Source organism: Denticeps clupeoides, unplaced genomic scaffold (genome assembly GCF_900700375.1).
Source record: "Denticeps clupeoides unplaced genomic scaffold, fDenClu1.1, whole genome shotgun sequence".
NCBI lineage: Eukaryota > Metazoa > Chordata > Actinopteri > Clupeiformes > Denticipitidae > Denticeps > Denticeps clupeoides.
In genome coordinates this window covers 17,309-35,503 of record NW_021629865.1, presented here as the reverse complement: position 1 = coordinate 35,503, position 18,195 = coordinate 17,309, and the positions used below count along the sequence as shown (strand labels likewise).

At 40.1% G+C, this 18,195-nt stretch overlaps 1 non-coding gene across 1 annotated transcript; it reads right to left on the bottom strand.

Annotated features, from left to right (window-relative positions):
• Positions 1–7,827: 7,827 nt before the first annotated feature.
• Positions 7,828–7,900, bottom strand: trnaf-gaa (transfer RNA phenylalanine (anticodon GAA)). Its single transcript has one exon. It is a non-coding gene; the product is annotated as a tRNA-Phe (tRNA).
• Between the last annotated feature and the right edge of the window lie 10,295 nt (positions 7,901–18,195).

Here is an 18,195-nt window from a genome sequence, read left to right as displayed (position 1 = left end):
TCCTTTGAGGTTTATGCTTTTTCCAGATAAAACCCATGATACAAGAATGCAGGCCTCTCTTGTCTTGGCACTTCAGGCCATTTGTTGGCTTTTTTGAGACCTGGTAATTGTTCTTGCCTGTGAGGGGGAGGTCAGTTTCCAGATAAAGCATAGGTCTTTGTTAACAAACCAAAAATTGCATTTACACAGTCCAAACAGCTTTGCCGAAACCCGGGATTGAACCAGGGACCTTTAGATCTTCAGTCTAACGCTCTCCCAACTGAGCTATTTCGGCTCACCCCTCATACCTACTATGAAATCAATCTAAATGTCACAAACCACTGTTGCAAGAAACAAACATGCTTGAAGTTCTAAAGACCTATGATAACAAAGAAGCAGGGCCAGCTCCTCGTTAGTATAGTGGTGAGTATCCCCGCCTGTCACGCGGGAGACCGGGGTTCGATTCCCCGACGGGGAGGCGATGCTCTTGTGTTTTTTATTTGCCATTAGAGATTACCTTGATCTCCATTAAAAAAAAAATCTTGTTTTTGAACACAATTAGATTTCTAATTATGGAACCCAAAGGTTTATGCTTTTTCCAGATAAAACCATTGATACAAGAATGCAGGCCTCTCTTGTCTTGGCACTTCAGGCAATTTTTTGGCTTTTTTGAGACCTGGTAATTGTTCTTGCCTGTTTTTATGGAACTAATATATGTAAAACTGTTCCATTGTAACAAAAGAACCCAAAATAGACACAAAAAATAAATTATAGAGGGAAACAAAGAGAAAGAATAAGAAACAAACTCCAGTGAGGGAGGCCAGACCCTGGTAGAAGTAGAAAAGCTGAATGCAGGAACAATGTGAGAGTAGAACCCCCCGAGCAGTTGAGGGGGAAAGAGGCCTCTGTATGAGGTTTGAATCCTTTCTTTTATAATGGACGTTTATCTCACAGAAGTGTTGCAACTGATCAATCAGTTTCTCCTTTGAGGTTTATGCTTTTTCCAGATAAAACCATTGATACAAGAATGCAGGCCGCTCTTGTCTTGGCACTTCAGGCCATTTGTTGGCCTTTTTGAGACCTGGTAATTGTTCTTGCCTGTGAGGGGGAGGTCAGTTTCCAGATAAAGCATAGGTCTTTGTTAACAAACCAAAAATTGCATTTACACAGTCCAAACAGCTTTGCCGAAACCCGGGATTGAACCAGGGACCTTTAGATCTTCAGTCTAACGCTCTCCCAACTGAGCTATTTCGGCTCATACCTCATACCTACTATGAAATCAATCTAAATGTCACAAACCACTGTTGCAAGAAACAAACATGCTTGAAGTTCTAAAGACCTATGATAACAAAGAAGCAGGGCCAGCTCCTCGTTAGTATAGTGGTGAGTATCCCCGCCTGTCACGCGGGAGACCGGGGTTCGATTCCCCGACGGGGAGGCGATGCTTTTGTGTTTTTTATTTGCCATTAGAGATTACCTTGATCTCCATTAAAAAAAAAAATCATGTTTTTGAACACAATTAGATTTCTGTTTATGGAACCCAAAGGTTTATGCTTTTTCCAGATAAAACCATTGATACAAGAATGCAGGCCTCTCTTGTCTTGGCACTTCAGGCGTTTTTGTTGGCTTTTTTGAGACCTGGTAATTGTTCTTGCCTGTTTTTATGGAACTAATATATGTAAAATTGTTCCATTGTAACAAAATAACCCAAAATAGACACAAAAAATAAATTATAGAGGGAAACAAAGAGAAAGAATAAGAAACAAACTCCAGTGAGGGAGGCCAGACCCTGGTAGAAGTAGAAAAGCTGAATGCAGGAACAATGTGAGAGTAGAACCCCCCGAGCAGTTGAGGGGGAAAGAGGCCTCTGTATGAGGTTTGAATCCTTTCTTTTATAATGGACGTTTATCTCACAGAAGTGTTGCAACTGATCAATCAGTTTCTCCTTTGAGGTTTATGCTTTTTCCAGATAAAACCATTGATACAAGAATGCAGGCCTCTCTTGTCTTGGCACTTCAGGCCATTTGTTGGCCTTTTTGAGACCTGGTAATTGTTCTTGCCTGTGAGGGGGAGGTCAGTTTCCAGATAAAGCATAGGTCTTTGTTAACAAACCAAAAATTGCATTTACACAGTCCAAACAGCTTTGCCGAAACCCGGGATTAAACCAGGGACCTTTAGATCTTCAGTCTAACGCTCTCCCAACTGAGCTATTTCGGCTCATATCTCATACCTACTATGAAATCAATCTAAATGTCACAAACCACTGTTGCAAGAAACAAACATGCTTGAAGTTCTAAAGACCTATGATAACAAAGAAGCAGGGCCAGCTCCTCGTTAGTATAGTGGTGAGTATCCCCACCTGTCACGCGGGAGACCGGGGTTCGATTCCCCGACGGGGAGGCGATGCTCTTGTGTTTTTTATTTGCCATTAGAGATTACCTTGATCTCCATTTAAAAAAAAATCATGTTTTTGAACACAATTAGATTTCTGTTTATGGAACCCAAAGGTTTATGCTTTTTCCAGATAAAACCATTGATACAAGAATGCAGGCCTCTCTTGTCTTGGCACTTCAGGCCATTTTTTGGCTTTTTTGAGACCTGGTAATTGTTCTTGCCTGTTTTTATGGAACTAATATATGTAAAATTGTTCCATTGTAACAAAAGAACCCAAAATAGACACAAAAAATAAATTATAGAGGGAAACAAAGAGAAAGAATAAGAAACAAACTCCAGTGAGGGAGGCCAGACCCTGGTAGAAGTAGAAAAGCTGAATGCAGGAACAATGTGAGAGTAGAACCCCCCGAGCAGTTGAGGGGGAAAGATGCCTCTGTATGAGGTTTGAATCCTTTCTTTTATAATGGACGTTTATCTCACAGAAGTGTTGCAACTGATCAATCAGTTTCTCCTTTGAGGTTTATGCTTTTTCCAGATAAAACCATTGATACAAGAATGCAGGCCTCTCTTGCCTTGGCACTTCAGGCCATTTGTTGGCCTTTTTGAGACCTGGTAATTGTTCTTGCCTGTGAGGGGGAGGTCAGTTTCCAGATAAAGCATAGGTCTTTGTTAACAAACCAAAAAATGCATTTACACAGTCCAAACAGCTTCAGTCTAACGCTCTCCCAACTGAGCTATTTCGGCTCATACCTCATACCTACTATGAAATCAATCTAAATGTCACAAACCACTGTTGCAAGAAACAAACATGCTTGAAGTTCTAAAGACCTATGATAACAAAGAAGCAGGGCCAGCTCCTCGTTAGTATAGTGGTGAGTATCCCCGCCTGTCACGCGGGAGACCGGGGTTCGATTTCCCGACGGGGAGGCGATGCTCTTGTGTTTTTTATTTGCCATTAGAGATTACCTTGATCTCCATTAAAAAAAAAATCATGTTTTTGAACACAATTAGATTTCTGTTTATGGAACCCAAAGGTTTATGCTTTTTCCAGATAAAACCATTGATACAAGAATGCAGGCCTCTCTTGTCTTGGCACTTCAGGCCATTTGTTGGCTTTTTTGAGACCTGGTAATTGTTCTTGCCTGTGAGGAGGAGGTCAATTTCCATATAAAGCGTAGGTCTTTAACAAACCAAAAATTGCATGTACACAGTCCAAAGAGCTTTGCCGAAACCCGGGATTGAACCAGGGACCTTTAGATCTTCAGTCTAACGCTCTCCCAACTGAGCTATTTCGGCTCATACCTTGTAGCCCTTTCACTTGGCACTAGTTGTTTATTCATGTACAAGGGCCTGCCTTCCACAGTTGGGTTTTTGCTCATGCCTAAACAGAAGATATTATCTGATATTGTGTGCTAAATAAGTGGATTGCTTATTAAATGAGGATTTGGCTTAATAAATTCAGTGAAGAAATATAATTTAGTAAGGCACAATTGACTTTAGTTCACATCTCAATTGACTATGAAATCAATCTAAATGTCACAAACCACTGTTGCAAGAAACAGACATTCTAGAGGGAAACAAAGAGAAACAATAAGAATCAAACTCCAGTGAGGAAGGACAGAGCCTGGAACAATAAGAAAAGACAAATGAATGAACAATGTGAGAGTAGTACCCGGACGGAGCCCTCTGAATGAGGTTTGAACTTGTTTTTTGAACTTATCCGATGTTAGATGGACATTAACAGTCATGGCACAATAGATTTTAAATGATTGAACAGGTTCTAGTTAATAAACACAATAAGAATTCTTTTTATGGAATTGAACCAGGGACCTTTAGATCTTCAGTCTATCGCTCTCCCAAATGAGCTATTTCGGCTCATACCTTGTAGCCCTTTCACTTGGCACTAGGTGTTTATTCATGTACAAGGACCTGCCTTCCACAGTTGGGTTTTTGCTCATGCCTAAACAGAAGATATTATCTGATATTGTGTGCTAAATAAGTGGATTGCTTATTAAATGAGGATTTGGCTTAATAAATTCAGTGAAGAAATATAATTTAGTAAGGCACAATTGACTTTAGTTCACATCTCAATTGACTATGAAATCAATCTAAATGTCACAAACCACTGTTGCAAGAAAACAGACATTCTAGAGGGAAACAAAGAGAAACAATAAGAATCAAACTCCAGTGAGGAAGGACAGAGCCTGGAACAATAAGAAAAGACAAATGAATGAACAATGTGAGAGTAGTACCCGGACGGAGCCCTCTGAATGAGGTTTGAACTTGTTTTTTGAACTTATCTGATGTTAGATGGACATTAACAGTCATGGCACAATAGATTTTAAATGATTGAACAGGTTCTAGTTCATAAACACAATAAGAATTCTTTTTATGGAACTAATATATGTAAAATGGTTCCATTATAACAAAAGAACCCAAAATAGACACAAAAAATAAATTATAGAGGGAAACAAAGAGAAAGAATAAGAAACAAACTCCAGTGAGGGAGGCCAGACCCTGGTAGAAGTAGAAAAGCTGAATGCAGGAACAATGTGAGAGTAGAATTCCCCGAGCAGTTGAGGGGGAAAGAGGCCTCTGAATGAGGTTTAAATCCTTTCTTTTATAATGGACGTTTATCTCACAGAAGTGTTGCAACTGATCAATCAGTTTCTCCTTTGAGGTTTATGCTTTTTCCAGATAAAACCCATGATACAAGAATGCAGGCCTCTCTTGTCTTGGCACTTCAGGCCATTTGTTGGCTTTTTTGAGACCTGGTAATTGTTCTTGCCTGTGAGGGGGAGGTCAGTTTCCAGATAAAGCATAGGTCTTTGTTAACAAACCAAAAATTGCATTTACACAGTCCAAACAGCTTTGCCGAAACCCTGGATTTAACCAGGGACCTTTAGATCTTCAGTCTAACGCTCTCCCAACTGAGCTATTTCGGCTCATACCTCATACCTACTATGAAATCAATCTAAATGTCACAAACCACTGTTGCAAGAAACAAACATGCTTGAAGTTCTAAAGACCTATGATAACAAAGAAGCAGGGCCAGCTCCTCGTTAGTATAGTGGTGAGTATCCCCGCCTGTCACGCGGGAGACCGGGGTTCGATTTCCCGACGGGGAGGCGATGCTCTTGTGTTTTTTATTTGCCATTAGAGATTACCTTGATCTCCATTAAAAAAAAATCATGTTTTTGAACACAATTAGATTTCTGTTTATGGAACCCAAAGGTTTATGCTTTTTCCAGATAAAACCATTGATACAAGAATGCAGGCCTCTCTTGTCTTGGCACTTCAGGCCATTTGTTGGCTTTTTTGAGACCTGGTAATTGTTCTTGCCTGTGAGGAGGAGGTCAATTTCCATATAAAGCGTAGGTCTTTAACAAACCAAAAATTGCATGTACACAGTCCAAAGAGCTTTGCCGAAACCCGGGATTGAACCAGGGACCTTTAGATCTTCAGTCTAACGCTCTCCCAACTGAGCTATTTCGGCTCATACCTTGTAGCCCTTTCACTTGGCACTAGGTGTTTATTCATGTACAAGGGCCTGCCTTCCACAGTTGGGTTTTTGCTCATGCCTAAACAGAAGATATTATCTGATATTGTGTGCTAAATAAGTGTATTGCTTATTAAATGAGGATTTGGCTTAATAAATTCAGTGAAGAAATATAATTTAGTAAGGCACAATTGACTTTAGTTCACATCTCAATTGACTATGAAATCAATCTAAATGTCACAAACCACTGTTGCAAGAAACAGACATTCTAGAGGGAAACAAAGAGAAACAATAAGAATCAAACTCCAGTGAGGAAGGACAGAGCCTGGAACAATAAGAAAAGACAAATGAATGAACAATGTGAGAGTAGTACCCGGACGGAGCCCTCTGAATGAGGTTTGAACTTGTTTTTTGAACTTATCCGATGTTAGATGGACATTAACAGTCATGGCACAATAGATTTTAAATGATTGAACAGGTTCTAGTTCATAAACACAATAAGAATTCTTTTTATGGAACTAATATATGTAAAATTGTTCCATTGTAACAAAAGAACCCAAAATAGACACAAAAAATAAATTATAGAGGGAAACAAAGAGAAAGAATAAGAAACAAACTCCAGTGAGGGAGGCCAGACCCTGGTAGAAGTAGAAAAGCTGAATGCAGGAACAATGTGAGAGTAGAACCCCCCGAGCAGTTGAAGGGGAAAGAGGCCTCTGTATGAGGTTTGAATCCTTTCTTTTATAATGGACGTTTATCTCACAGAAGTGTTGCAACTGATCAATCAGTTTCTCCTTTGAGGTTTATGCTTTTTCCAGATAAAACCATTGATACAAGAATGCAGGCCGCTCTTGTCTTGGCACTTCAGGCCATTTGTTGGCCTTTTTGAGACCTGGTAATTGTTCTTGCCTGTGAGGGGGAGGTCAGTTTCCAGATAAAGCATAGGTCTTTGTTAACAAACCAAAAATTGCATTTACACAGTCCAAACAGCTTTGCCGAAACCCGGGATTGAACCAGGGACCTTTAGATCTTCAGTCTAACGCTCTCCCAACTGAGCTATTTCGGCTCATACCTCATACCTACTATGAAATCAATCTAAATGTCACAAACCACTGTTGCAAGAAACAAACATGCTTGAAGTTCTAAAGACCTATGATAACAAAGAAGCAGGGCCAGCTCCTCGTTAGTATAGTGGTGAGTATCCCCGCCTGTCACGCCGGAGACCGGGGTTCGATTCCCCGACGGGGAGGCGATGCTTTTGTGTTTTTTATTTGCCATTAGAGATTACCTTGATCTCCATTAAAAAAAAAAATCATGTTTTTGAACACAATTAGATTTATGTTTATGGAACCCAAAGGTTTATGCTTTTTCCAGATAAAACCATTGATACAAAAATGCAGGTCTCTCTTGTCTTGGCACTTCAGGCGTTTTTGTTGGCTTTTTTGAGACCTGGTAATTGTTCTTGCCTGTTTTTATGGAACTAATATATGTAAAATTGTTCCATTGTAACAAAAGAACCCAAAATAGACACAAAAAATAAATTATAGAGGGAAACAAAGAGAAAGAATAAGAAACAAACTCCAGTGAGGGAGGCCAGACCCTGGTAGAAGTAGAAAAGCTGAATGCAGGAACAATGTGAGAGTAGAACCCCCCGAGCAGTTGAGGGGGAAAGAGGCCTCTGAATGAGGTTTGAATCCTTTCTTTTATAATGGACGTTTATCTCACAGAAGTGTTGCAACTGATCAATCAGTTTCTCCTTTGAGGTTTATGCTTTTTCCAGATAAAACCAATGATACAAGAATGCAGGCCTCTCTTGTCTTGGCACTTCAGGCCATTTGTTGGCTTTTTTGAGACCTGGTAATTGTTCTTGCCTGTGAGGGGGAGGTCAGTTTCCAGATAAAGCATAGGTCTTTGTTAACAAACCAAAAATTGCATTTACAGAGTCCAAACAGCTTTGCCGAAACCCGGGATCGAACCAGGGACCTTTAGATCTTCAGTCTAACGCTCTCCCAACTGAGCTATTTCGGCTCATACCTCATACCTACTATGAAATCAATCTAAATGTCACAAACCACTGTTGCAAGAAACAAACATGCTTGAAGTTCTAAAGACCTATGATAACAAAGAAGCAGGGCCAGCTCCTCGTTAGTATAGTGGTGAGTATCCCCGCCTGTCACGCGGGAGACCGGGGTTCGATTCCCCGACGGGGAGGCAATGCTTTTGTGTTTTTTATTTGCCATTAGAGATTACCTTGATCTCCGTTAAAAAAAAAATCATGTTTTTGAACACAATTAGATTTCTGTTTATGGAACCCAAAGGTTTATGCTTTTTCCAGATAAAACCATTGATACAAGAATGCAGGCCTCTCTTGTCTTGGCACTTCAGGCGTTTTTGTTGGCTTTTTTGAGACCTGGTAATTGTTCTTGCCTGTTTTTATGGAACTAATATATGTAAAATTGTTCCATTGTAACAAAAGAACCCAAAATAGACACAAAAAATAAATTATAGAGGGAAACAAAGAGAAAGAATAAGAAACAAACTCCAGTGAGGGAGGCCAGACCCTGGTAGAAGTAGAAAAGCTGAATGCAGGAACAATGTGAGAGTAGAACCCCCCGAGCAGTTGAGGGGGAAAGAGGCCTCTGTATGAGGTTTGAATCCTTTCTTTTATAATGGACGTTTATCTCACAGAAGTGTTGCAACTGATCAATCAGTTTCTCCTTTGAGGTTTATGCTTTTTCCAGATAAAACCATTGATACAAGAATGCAGGCCTCTCTTGTCTTGGCACTTCAGGCCATTTGTTGGCCTTTTTGAGACCTGGTAATTGTTCTTGCCTGTGAGGGGGAGGTCAGTTTCCAGATAAAGCATAGGTCTTTGTTAACAAACCAAAAATTGCATTTACACAGTCCAAACAGCTTTGCCGAAACCCTGGATTGAACCAGGGACCTTTAGATCTTCAGTCTAACGCTCTCCCAACTGAGCTATTTCGGCTCATACCTCATACCTACTATGAAATCAATCTAAATGTCACAAACCACTGTTGCAAGAAACAAACATGCTTGAAGTTCTAAAGACCTATGATAACAAAGAAGCAGTGCCAGCTCCTCGTTAGTATAGTGGTGAGTATCCCCGCCTGTCACGCGGGAGACCGGGGTTCGATTCCCCGACGGGGAGGCGATGCTCTTGTGTTTTTTATTTGCCATTAGAGATTACCTTGATCTCCATTAAAAAAAAAAATCATGTTTTTGAACACAATTAGATTTCTGTTTATGGAACCCAAAGGTTTATGCTTTTTCCAGATAAAACCATTGATACAAGAATGCAGGCCTCTCTTGTCTTGGCACTTCAGGCCATTTTTTGGCTTTTTTGAGACCTGGTAATTGTTCTTGCCTGTTTTTATGGAACTAATATATGTAAAATTTTCCATTGTAACAAAAGAACCCAAAATAGACACAAAAAAATAAATTATAGAGGGAAACAAAGAGAAAGAATAAGAAACAAACTCCAGTGAGGGAGGCCAGACCCTGGTAGAAGTAGAAAAGCTGAATGCAGGAACAATGTGAGAGTAGAACCCCCCGAGCAGTTGAGGGGGAAAGATGCCTCTGTATGAGGTTTGAATCCTTTCTTTTATAATGGACGTTTATCTCACAGAAGTGTTGCAACTGATCAATCAGTTTCTCCTTTGAGGTTTATGCTTTTTCCAGATAAAACCATTGATACAAGAATGCAGGCCGCTCTTGTCTTGGCACTTCAGGCCATTTGTTGGCCTTTTTGAGACCTGGTAATTGTTCTTGCCTGTTTTTATGGAACTAATATATGTAAAATTGTTCCATTGTAACAAAAGAACCCAAAATAGACACAAAAAATAAATTATAGAGGGAAACAAAGAGAAAGAATAAGAAACAAACTCCAGTGAGGGAGGCCAGACCCTGGTAGAAGTAGAAAAGCTGAATGCAGGAACAATGTGAGAGTAGAACCCCCCGAGCAGTTGAGGGGGAAAGAGGCCTCTGTATGAGGTTTGAATCCTTTCTTTTATAATGGACGTTTATCTCACAGAAGTGTTGCAACTGATCAATCAGTTTCTCCTTTGAGGTTTATGCTTTTTCCAGATAAAACCATTGATACAAGAATGCAGGCCTCTCTTGTCTTGGCACTTCAGGCCATTTGTTGGCCTTTTTGAGACCTGGTAATTGTTCTTGCCTGTGAGGGGGAGGTCAGTTTCCAGATAAAGCATAGGTCTTTGTTAACAAACCAAAAATTGCATTTACACAGTCCAAACAGCTTTGCCAAAACCCGGGATTGAACCTGGGACCTTTAGATCTTCAGTCTAACGCTCTCCCAACTGAGCTATTTCGGCTCACCCCTCATACCTACTATGAAATCAATCTAAATGTCACAAACCACTGTTGCAAGAAACAAACATGCTTGAAGTTCTAAAGACCTATGATAACAAAGAAGCAGGGCCAGCTCCTCGTTAGTATAGTGGTGAGTATCCCCGCCTGTCACGCGGGAGACCGGGGTTCGATTCCCCGACGGGGAGGCGATGGTTTTGTGTTTTTTATTTGCCATTAGAGATTACCTTAATCTCCATTAAAAAAAAAAATCATGTTTTTGAACACAATTAGATTTCTGTTTATGGAACCCAAAGGTTTATGCTTTTTCCAGATAAAACCATTGATACAAGAATGCAGGCCTCTCTTGTCTTGGCACTTCAGGCGTTTTTGTTGGCTTTTTTGAGACCTGGTAATTGTTCTTGCCTGTTTTTATGGAACTAATATATGTAAAATTGTTCCATTGTAACAAAAGAACCCAAAATAGACACAAAAAATAAATTATAGAGGGAAACAAAGAGAAAGAATAAGAAACAAACTCCAGTGAGGGAGGCCAGACCTTGGTAGAAGTAGAAAAGCTGAATGCAGGAACAATGTGAGAGTAGAACCCCCCGAGCAGTTGAGGGGGAAAGAGGCCTCTGAATGAAGTTTGAATCCTTTCTTTTATAATGGACGTTTATCTCACAGAAGTGTTGCAACTGATCAATCAGTTTCTCCTTTGAGGTTTATGCTTTTTCCAGATAAAACCCATGATACAAGAATGCAGGCCTCTCTTGTCTTGGCACTTCAGGCCATTTGTTGGCTTTTTTGAGACCTGGTAATTGTTCTTGCCTGTGAGGGGGAGGTCAGTTTCCAGATAAAGCATAGGTCTTTGTTAACAAACCAAAAATTGCATTTACACAGTCCAAACAGCTTTGCCGAAACCCGGGATTGAACCAGGGACCTTTAGATCTTCAGTCTAACGCTCTCCCAACTGAGCTATTTCGGCTCACCCCTCATACCTACTATGAAATCAATCTAAATGTCACAAACCACTGTTGCAAGAAACAAACATGCTTGAAGTTCTAAAGACCTATGATAACAAAGAAGCAGGGCCAGCTCCTCGTTAGTATAGTGGTGAGTATCCCCGCCTGTCACGCGGGAGACCGGGGTTCGATTCCCCGACGGGGAGGCGATGCTCTTGTGTTTTTTATTTGCCATTAGAGATTACCTTGATCTCCATTAAAAAAAAAATCATGTTTTTGAACACAATTAGATTTCTAATTATGGAACCCAAAGGTTTATGCTTTTTCCAGATAAAACCATTGATACAAGAATGCAGGCCTCTCTTGTCTTGGCACTTCAGGCAATTTTTTGGCTTTTTTGAGACCTGGTAATTGTTCTTGCCTGTTTTTATGGAACTAATATATGTAAAATTGTTCCATTGTAACAAAAGAACCCAAAATAGACACAAAAAATAAATTATAGAGGGAAACAAAGAGAAAGAATAAGAAACAAACTCCAGTGAGGGAGGCCAGACCCTGGTAGAAGTAGAAAAGCTGAATGCAGGAACAATGTGAGAGTAGAACCCCCCGAGCAGTTGAGGGGGAAAGAGGCCTCTGTATGAGGTTTGAATCCTTTCTTTTATAATGGACGTTTATCTCACAGAAGTGTTGCAACTGATCAATCAGTTTCTCCTTTGAGGTTTATGCTTTTTCCAGATAAAACCATTGATACAAGAATGCAGGCCGCTCTTGTCTTGGCACTTCAGGCCATTTGTTGGCCTTTTTGAGACCTGGTAATTGTTCTTGCCTGTGAGGGGGAGGTCAGTTTCCAGATAAAGCATAGGTCTTTGTTAACAAACCAAAAATTGCATTTACACAGTCCAAACAGCTTTGCCGAAACCCGGGATTGAACCAGGGACCTTTAGATCTTCAGTCTAACGCTCTCCCAACTGAGCTATTTCGGCTCATACCTCATACCTACTATGAAATCAATCTAAATGTCACAAACCACTGTTGCAAGAAACAAACATGCTTGAAGTTCTAAAGACCTATGATAACAAAGAAGCAGGGCCAGCTCCTCGTTAGTATAGTGGTGAGTATCCCCGCCTGTCACGCGGGAGACCGGGGTTCGATTCCCCGACGGGGAGGCGATGCTTTTGTGTTTTTTATTTGCCATTAGAGATTACCTTGATCTCCATTAAAAAAAAAAATCATGTTTTTGAACACAATTAGATTTCTGTTTATGGAACCCAAAGGTTTATGCTTTTTCCAGATAAAACCATTGATACAAGAATGCAGGCCTCTCTTGTCTTGGCACTTCAGGCGTTTTTGTTGGCTTTTTTGAGACCTGGTAATTGTTCTTGCCTGTTTTTATGGAACTAATATATGTAAAATTGTTCCATTGTAACAAAATAACCCAAAATAGACACAAAAAATAAATTATAGAGGGAAACAAAGAGAAAGAATAAGAAACAAACTCCAGTGAGGGAGGCCAGACCCTGGTAGAAGTAGAAAAGCTGAATGCAGGAACAATGTGAGAGTAGAACCCCCCGAGCAGTTGAGGGGGAAAGAGGCCTCTGTATGAGGTTTGAATCCTTTCTTTTATAATGGACGTTTATCTCACAGAAGTGTTGCAACTGATAAATCAGTTTCTCCTTTGAGGTTTATGCTTTTTCCAGATAAAACCATTGATACAAGAATGCAGGCCTCTCTTGTCTTGGCACTTCAGGCCATTTGTTGGCCTTTTTGAGACCTGGTAATTGTTCTTGCCTGTGAGGGGGAGGTCAGTTTCCAGATAAAGCATAGGTCTTTGTTAACAAACCAAAAATTGCATTTACACAGTCCAAACAGCTTTGCCGAAACCCGGGATTAAACCAGGGACCTTTAGATCTTCAGTCTAACGCTCTCCCAACTGAGCTATTTCGGCTCATATCTCATACCTACTATGAAATCAATCTAAATGTCACAAACCACTGTTGCAAGAAACAAACATGCTTGAAGTTCTAAAGACCTATGATAACAAAGAAGCAGGGCCAGCTCCTCGTTAGTATAGTGGTGAGTATCCCCGCCTGTCACGCGGGAGACCGGGGTTCGATTCCCCGACGGGGAGGCGATGCTCTTGTGTTTTTTATTTGCCATTAGAGATTACCTTGATCTCCATTTAAAAAAAAATCATGTTTTTGAACACAATTAGATTTCTGTTTATGGAACCCAAAGGTTTATGCTTTTTTCCAGATAAAACCATTGATACAAGAATGCAGGCCTCTCTTGTCTTGGCACTTCAGGCCATTTTTTGGCTTTTTTGAGACCTGGTAATTGTTCTTGCCTGTTTTTATGGAACTAATATATGTAAAATTGTTCCATTGTAACAAAAGAACCCAAAATAGACACAAAAAATAAATTATAGAGGGAAACAAAGAGAAAGAATAAGAAACAAACTCCAGTGAGGGAGGCCAGACCCTGGTAGAAGTAGAAAAGCTGAATGCAGGAACAATGTGAGAGTAGAACCCCCCGAGCAGTTGAGGGGGAAAGATGCCTCTGTATGAGGTTTGAATCCTTTCTTTTATAATGGACGTTTATCTCACAGAAGTGTTGCAACTGATCAATCAGTTTCTCCTTTGAGGTTTATGCTTTTTCCAGATAAAACCATTGATACAAGAATGCAGGCCTCTCTTGCCTTGGCACTTCAGGCCATTTGTTGGCCTTTTTGAGACCTGGTAATTGTTCTTGCCTGTGAGGGGGAGGTCAGTTTCCAGATAAAGCATAGGTCTTTGTTAACAAACCAAAAAATGCATTTACACAGTCCAAACAGCTTCAGTCTAACGCTCTCCCAACTGAGCTATTTCGGCTCATACCTCATACCTACTATGAAATCAATCTAAATGTCACAAACCACTGTTGCAAGAAACAAACATGCTTGAAGTTCTAAAGACCTATGATAACAAAGAAGCAGGGCCAGCTCCTCGTTAGTATAGTGGTGAGTATCCCCGCCTGTCACGCGGGAGACCGGGGTTCGATTTCCCGACGGGGAGGCGATGCTCTTGTGTTTTTTATTTGCCATTAGAGATTACCTTGATCTCCATTAAAAAAAAAATCATGTTTTTGAACACAATTAGATTTCTGTTTATGGAACCCAAGGTTTATGCTTTTTCCAGATAAAACCATTGATACAAGAATGCAGGCCTCTCTTGTCTTGGCACTTCAGGCCATTTGTTGGCTTTTTTGAGACCTGGTAATTGTTCTTGCCTGTGAGGAGGAGGTCAATTTCCATATAAAGCGTAGGTCTTTAACAAACCAAAAATTGCATGTACACAGTCCAAAGAGCTTTGCCGAAACCCGGGATTGAACCAGGGACCTTTAGATCTTCAGTCTAACGCTCTCCCAACTGAGCTATTTCGGCTCATACCTTGTAGCCCTTTCACTTGGCACTAGTTGTTTATTCATGTACAAGGGCCTGCCTTCCACAGTTGGGTTTTTGCTCATGCCTAAACAGAAGATATTATCTGATATTGTGTGCTAAATAAGTGGATTGCTTATTAAATGAGGATTTGGCTTAATAAATTCAGTGAAGAAATATAATTTAGTAAGGCACAATTGACTTTAGTTCACATCTCAATTGACTATGAAATCAATCTAAATGTCACAAACCACTGTTGCAAGAAACAGACATTCTAGAGGGAAACAAAGAGAAACAATAAGAATCAAACTCCAGTGAGGAAGGACAGAGCCTGGAACAATAAGAAAAGACAAATGAATGAACAATGTGAGAGTAGTACCCGGACGGAGCCCTCTGAATGAGGTTTGAACTTGTTTTTTGAACTTATCCGATGTTAGATGGACATTAACAGTCATGGCACAATAGATTTTAAATGATTGAACAGGTTCTAGTTAATAAACACAATAAGAATTCTTTTTATGGAATTGAACCAGGGACCTTTAGATCTTCAGTCTATCGCTCTCCCAACTGAGCTATTTCGGCTCATACCTTGTAGCCCTTTCACTTGGCACTAGGTGTTTATTCATGTACAAGGACCTGCCTTCCACAGTTGGGTTTTTGCTCATGCCTAAACAGAAGATATTATCTGATATTGTGTGCTAAATAAGTGGATTGCTTATTAAATGAGGATTTGGCTTAATAAATTCAGTGAAGAAATATAATTTAGTAAGGCACAATTGACTTAGTTCACATCTCAATTGACTATGAAATCAATCTAAATGTCACAAACCACTGTTGCAAGAAACAGACATTCTAGAGGGAAACAAAGAGAAACAATAAGAATCAAACTCCAGTGAGGAAGGACAGAGCCTGGAACAATAAGAAAAGACAAATGAATGAACAATGTGAGAGTAGTACCCGGACGGAGCCCTCTGAATGAGGTTTGAACTTGTTTTTTGAACTTATCTGATGTTAGATGGACATTAACAGTCATGGCACAATAGATTTTAAATGATTGAACAGGTTCTAGTTCATAAACACAATAAGAATTCTTTTTATGGAACTAATATATGTAAAATGGTTCCATTATAACAAAAGAACCCAAAATAGACACAAAAAATAAATTATAGAGGGAAACAAAGAGAAAGAATAAGAAACAAACTCCAGTGAGGGAGGCCAGACCCTGGTAGAAGTAGAAAAGCTGAATGCAGGAACAATGTGAGAGTAGAATTCCCGAGCAGTTGAGGGGGAAAGAGGCCTCTGAATGAGGTTTAAATCCTTTCTTTATAATGGACGTTTATCTCACAGAAGTGTTGCAACTGATCAATCAGTTTCTCCTTTGAGGTTTATGCTTTTTCCAGATAAAACCCATGATACAAGAATGCAGGCCTCTCTTGTCTTGGCACTTCAGGCCATTTGTTGGCTTTTTTGAGACCTGGTAATTGTTCTTGCCTGTGAGGGGGAGGTCAGTTTCCAGATAAAGCATAGGTCTTTGTTAACAAACCAAAAATTGCATTTACACAGTCCAAACAGCTTTGCCGAAACCCTGGATTTAACCAGTGACCTTTAGATCTTCAGTCTAACGCTCTCCCAACTGAGCTATTTCGGCTCATACCTCATACCTACTATGAAATCAATCTAAATGTCACAAACCACTGTTGCAAGAAACAAACATGCTTGAAGTTCTAAAGACCTATGATAACAAGAAGCAGGGCCAGCTCCTCGTTAGTATAGTGGTGAGTATCCCCGCCTGTCACGCGGGAGACCGGGGTTCGATTTCCCGACGGGGAGGCGATGCTCTTGTGTTTTTTATTTGCCATTAGAGATTACCTTGATCTCCATTAAAAAAAAATCATGTTTTTGAACACAATTAGATTTCTGTTTATGGAACCCAAAGGTTTATGCTTTTTCCAGATAAAACCATTGATACAAGAATGCAGGCCTCTCTTGTCTTGGCACTTCAGGCCATTTGTTGGCTTTTTTGAGACCTGGTAATTGTTCTTGCCTGTGAGGAGGAGGTCAATTTCCATATAAAGCGTAGGTCTTTAACAAACCAAAAATTGCATGTACACAGTCCAAAGAGCTTTGCCGAAACCCGGGATTGAACCAGGGACCTTTAGATCTTCAGTCTAACGCTCTCCCAACTGAGCTATTTCGGCTCATACCTTGTAGCCCTTTCACTTGGCACTAGGTGTTTATTCATGTACAAGGGCCTGCCTTCCACAGTTGGGTTTTTGCTCATGCCTAAACAGAAGATATTATCTGATATTGTGTGCTAAATAAGTGTATTGCTTATTAAATGAGGATTTGGCTTAATAAATTCAGTGAAGAAATATAATTTAGTAAGGCACAATTGACTTTAGTTCACATCTCAATTGACTATGAAATCAATCTAAATGTCACAAACCACTGTTGCAAGAAACAGACATTCTAGAGGGAAACAAAGAGAAACAATAAGAATCAAACTCCAGTGAGGAAGGACAGAGCCTGGAACAATAAGAAAAGACAAATGAATGAACAATGTGAGAGTAGTACCCGGACGGAGCCCTCTGAATGAGGTTTGAACTTGTTTTTTGAACTTATCCGATGTTAGATGGACATTAACAGTCATGGCACAATAGATTTTAATGATTGAACAGGTTCTAGTTCATAAACACAATAAGAATTCTTTTTATGGAACTAATATATGTAAAATTGTTCCATTGTAACAAAAGAACCCAAAATAGACACAAAAAATAAATTATAGAGGGAAACAAAGAGAAAGAATAAGAAACAAACTCCAGTGAGGGAGGCCAGACCCTGGTAGAAGTAGAAAAGCTGAATGCAGGAACAATGTGAGAGTAGAACCCCCCGAGCAGTTGAAGGGGAAAGAGGCCTCTGTATGAGGTTTGAATCCTTTCTTTTATAATGGACGTTTATCTCACAGAAGTGTTGCAACTGATCAATCAGTTTCTCCTTTGAGGTTTATGCTTTTTCCAGATAAAACCATTGATACAAGAATGCAGGCCGCTCTTGTCTTGGCACTTCAGGCCATTTGTTGGCCTTTTTGAGACCTGGTAATTGTTCTTGCCTGTGAGGGGGAGGTCAGTTTCCAGATAAAGCATAGGTCTTTGTTAACAAACCAAAAATTGCATTTACACAGTCCAAACAGCTTTGCCGAAACCCGGGATTGAACCAGGGACCTTTAGATCTTCAGGTCTAACGCTCTCCCAACTGAGCTATTTCGGCTCATACCTCATACCTACTATGAAATCAATCTAAATGTCACAAACCACTGTTGCAAGAAACAAACATGCTTGAAGTTCTAAAGACCTATGATAACAAAGAAGCAGGGCCAGCTCCTCGTTAGTATAGTGGTGAGTATCCCCGCCTGTCACGCCGGAGACCGGGGTTCGATTCCCCGACGGGGAGGCGATGCTTTTGTGTTTTTTTATTTGCCATTAGAGATTACCTTGATCTCCATTAAAAAAAAAATCATGTTTTTGAACACAATTAGATTTATGTTTATGGAACCCAAAGGTTTATGCTTTTTCCAGATAAAACATTGATACAAAATGCAGGTCTCTCTTGTCTTG